At 45.0% G+C, this 4,568-nt stretch overlaps 1 long non-coding RNA gene across 1 annotated transcript; it reads left to right on the top strand.

Moving 5' to 3' along the window:
* LOC105552271 lies at positions 1–2,102 on the top strand. Its single transcript, XR_001007983.1, has 2 exons — positions 1–551; positions 1,403–2,102. It is a non-coding gene; the product is annotated as an uncharacterized LOC105552271 (long non-coding RNA).
* Positions 2,103–4,568: the final 2,466 nt, after the last annotated feature.

The raw sequence follows: 4,568 nt of genomic DNA, 5'->3' as shown, positions 1-4,568 counted from the left end.
CTGAGAGGACCCATGGAGGTCAACCTGGGAGAGAGAAGAGAGAACTGAAGCACCTAAAGTGTCCTGCCTTAAGGGAGCAGGATTGTGTAGAATATATAATAACAGTAGCAGCTGTGTTTACGGAGCATTAACCTTACGTGGAGTTCTTTCCTACGTTACCTCCTTTCATCTTTACAAGGGAGCCATTTGGTGGTGTGAGGTATGGATGTTCCCATCCCTAATTTGCAGAATAGGTAACTGAGGCTCAAGAGAGCTAGTTTGCGCACAGCCGAGAAGTGGTCAAGTTAGAACGGGACCCCAGGTTTGTGCTCCCTACTCTCCACCGATAACCTGTCAAAGGGCTTTGAAAGAGCTTTTGACTAATCGCCTCTCAATGGTTCTTCATTCACTTATTAATTGCACATCAGTATGTGCCAAATCTACTAGACATTGGAGAAACAGTAGGAACAAGACACGGTACCGGCACATGGATCTTTCAGGAAAAGGAAGTAGGTAATAAACAGGAAAAAGCCCGAGTCTGATGCTAAGAAGAACATAAACAGGATGCTGAGGTAAGAGAATAACGGGATGTGGAGACTGCTTCGTATTAGATTATTAAGGAAGGAATCTCAGGAGGTAACATTTAAGCTGAGACCCCTGAGGAATGAGAAAGGGCTGGCTATTGGAAATTCAAGGAAAGATTTCTGAGCAGATGGGTAAAAAATTTAAGGTGGAAATATGTTAAATATGTTCAAGGATCAGCAAGAAGGTCATTGTAGCTGGAGTAGATCGAGTAGGAGGAGACTGATAAAGGATGAGGCTGGAGGCCGGGCGCGGTGGGTCATGCCTGTAATCCCAGCACTTCAGGAGGCCAAGGTGGGCAGATCACTTGAAGTCAGGAGTTCGAGATCAGCCTGGCCAACATGGTGAAACCCCGTCTCTATTTCAAAAAAATTTTTTTAAAAAGTATAAAAAGGATGAGGTTGGAGATGTGGGCAGTGACTTCATCATATGTGGCCTTTGGGGGTCATAATCAGGACTTTGGATTTTATTCTAAGCTATTGTAAGGTTTTAAACTAAAGAGTGGTGTGATCAAATTTGTTTTAAAATATCACTCTGCTTTGTAAAAATGGAATATAGGAAAGCAAGAATGGAAACAGAGCTATTAGGCTATTGGAGAATAATGCAGTTGAGAGATTATTACACTGTCTGAACTAAGGAGGTGGCAGTAAAGGTGTAGAGAAGATGGATTTTTTTTTTTTTTTAAATAGGGTCCCACTGGCTAGAGTGCAGTGGCATGATCACAGCTCACTGCAACCTAGACCTCCTGGGCTCAGGCAATCCTCCCACCTCAGCATCCTGAGTAGCTGGAACTACAGGGACATGCCACCACGCCTGGCTAATTTTTCGTATTTTTTTGTAGAGATGGAGTCTCTCCACATTGTCCAGGCTGCTCTCCAACTCCTGAGTTAAAGTGATCCACTTCCCTTGGCCTCCCAAAGTACTGGGATTACAGGCGTGAGCCACTGGGCCTGGCTGAGAAGATGGATTTAAGACATGTTTCGGAGGTAACATTTTCAGGACTTCCTGAAGGATTAGATGTGGAAGGGGAGGATAAGAAACAGACCAAGGATAACTTTCACATGTATGCTTAAGCAACTGGATGGATAATGATGCCACTGAGTGAGTGAAAAACTTGATGGAAGTGGAAGATTCAGAGTTCATTTCTATCTAGGTTAATTTGAGACATACCAGAGCATAAGTAATTGAGTATTGGAGTGGAGACTTAGTTGTCTACCGAATTATTATTTTCTTTGTTGGACATACACCTACACTGCATTATCAAAGTAAAATAAGTGTGGTTCTGTGCCTATGCTCTGCCCAGCAGAAAGCGAGCAGAAGAGGTGTGCACAGTTTCCAGGCCTGGCCCATACAGACCTCCAACAGGTGCTCCCTTGTGCTCTTACTCCTTCTGCCACCTGGAAGCAGATGGTGACCAGGCTCTGGAGAAGGCAAGGCCTGAAGATGAGAGATTCCTGAGTGGAGGAGAACTGTGCCTTACTGACCTAAATATCCACTCAGTATTGTTATGTGAGAATAAAGAAACTTAGGTTGACCTTTTACTTACTTTGAGTCTTTTGTTCTAGCAGCTTTGCCTATGCTACCTACTATGAATAAGAGCAATCATCCGGCAGTTAACTTCGGGAGAAAATTTTTAAATGACTTGAATTGACATCTGTAATAGGAAATATTCGTGCAAAAGTAATTGTGGTTTTTGCCATTTAAAAGTAATGGCAAAAACTGCAATCATTTTTGCACCAACCTATATAGAAGATGCCCGGGATTCATTCATTTCCTCCAGTAAGAATTTCTCTCTGCTAGGCTCTGTGTCTTGTAATACAGATGCAGAGATGATGTCATATAATAGAGATGCAGTGATGAAGAGACAAGGTCCCTGCCCTCAGGCAGCTTTTAGTCTAGCTGCTCAACTTACTTATTTGCACATGCTTTCCCACTACCTAGAAACTCTTCCCTCCTAACACACACACATACACACAAACACACACAAACACACACACACACGCACACCCTAGTTTCTACTCATTCTTCAACCTTATTCTTCTTTCAGGTGGAGCCTTGCTGTGTCCCCTAGGCTGGAGTGCAAGGGCGCAATCTCGGCTCACTGCAACTTCCGCCTCCTGAGTTCAAGTGATTCTCCTGCCTCAGCCTCCCAAGTAGCTGAGATTACAGGTGCCTGCCACCACACCCGACTAATTTTTGTATTTTTAGTAGAGACAGGGTTTCACCATATTGGCGAGGCTGGTCTCGAACTCCTGACCTTAGGTGATCCGCCCACCTCAGCCTCCCAAAGTGCTGGGATTACAGGCATGAGCCACCACACCTGGTCAATTCTTGATAATGTTTTTTCAGAAAGACATGCCTTGCCCATATCCTCCTTTCCTAATCTAAATCAGATGTTCCTATTATCCTGTAACTAAATAGTCTCAACAAGGGAAAGAATCTTTTTTGTCTTATTGGTCATATGTCCCTAATACCCAATCCATTGTAGGTACTTAATAAATTTATCCATTGAAGGAATCAATGAATGGAGAAGGCAGAACCCTGAAGAAATCGGTTTCTTCCAATGAAATTCCTCTATTGTTTGCTGGTGAGGCTGCCCTGGTTCACAGCCTTCAGTGATGCTCACTTCCTGGTACTTATGATCTTATGTAGTCCTCTCACCCTGCATGTGGGCTGGATCAAGTGGTTTGCTTCCAGTGAACGGATGTCATGTTCAAGATTAGGTTACAGAAACACACTGGCTTCCAATGGGGCCCTCTCTGACTCTTACTCATTTGCTCTTAGGGAAGCTGGCTCACTTGGTTCCTAAAGCTGCTGTAATAAGGTATCACAAATTGGGTGGCTTAAAACAACAGAAGTTGATCCTCACAGCTCCAGATGCTAGAAGTCTGTAATGAATGTGTCAGCAGAGGCCAGGCACTGTGGCTCACTCCTTTACTCCCAGCACTTTGGGAATCCAAAGCAGGCAGATCACTTGATGACAGGAGTTCGAGACCAGCCTGGCCAACATGGTGAAACCCCGTCTCTACTAAAAATACAAAAAAAAAATTTGCCAGTGGTGGTGGTGGGCACCTGTAATCCCAGCTACTCTGGAATCTGAGCCAGGAGAATCACCTGAACCGGGGAGGCAGAGAGGTTGCAGTGAGCTGAAATTGTACCTGTGCACTCCAGTCTGGGCAACAGAGCAAGACTCTATCTCAAAAAAAAAAGTGGGTCAGGCACAGTGGCTCATGGCCAAGGTGGGCAGATCACGAGGACAGGAGATTGAGACCATCTCGGCTAACACGGTGAAACCCCATTTCTACCAAAAATACAAAAAAGTAGCCAGGCGTAGTGGCGGGCACCTGTAGTCCCAGCTACTCGGGAGGCTGAGGCAGGAGAATGGCGTGTTCCCAGGAGGCAGAGCTTGCAGTGAGTCAAGATCACGCCACTGCACTCCAGCCTGGGTGACAGTGTGAGACTGTCTCAAAAAAAAAAAGTCAACAAAGCCATGTTCCCTCTGAAGGCTACAGGGAAGGCTCCTTCCTTCCGGTGGCTTTGGACAGTCCTTGGCATTCTTTGGCTGTATCACTCCAGACTGTGCCTCTGTCTTCACATGGCCTTCCCTGTGTGTCTCTCTGTGTACTCTCTTATTAAAACAGTTGTTGGATTTAGGGTCCAACATCATCCAGCATGATCTCATCTTAATTACATCTGCAAAGACCCTATTTCCAAATAAGGTCACATTCTGAACTTCTGTGCAAACATGAATTTGGGGGCAACATACTATTCAGTCCACTAGAGACATGTCGAGGAACTAACGTCTCTTACCAGCTGCCAGTGAGTACTTAAGGACTACCAACACATACATGAGCTTGGACAGGATACTCACCAAATTGAGCCTTTAGCTGACAGCATCCTCAGCTCACAACATGATCGTGGCCCTGTGAGCGTCTCTATGCCAGGCGCAGCCAGCCAAGCCATACCCAAATTCCCGTCCCACAGAAACAGATTTTTTTTTTTTTTTT

The sequence above is a fragment of the Mandrillus leucophaeus genome, unplaced genomic scaffold (genome assembly GCF_000951045.1).
Source record: "Mandrillus leucophaeus isolate KB7577 unplaced genomic scaffold, Mleu.le_1.0 Scaffold55, whole genome shotgun sequence".
Lineage (NCBI taxonomy): Eukaryota > Metazoa > Chordata > Mammalia > Primates > Cercopithecidae > Mandrillus > Mandrillus leucophaeus.
Note: the sequence above shows the minus strand (reverse complement) of the source record. Positions and strands in the feature narration are given on the sequence as shown.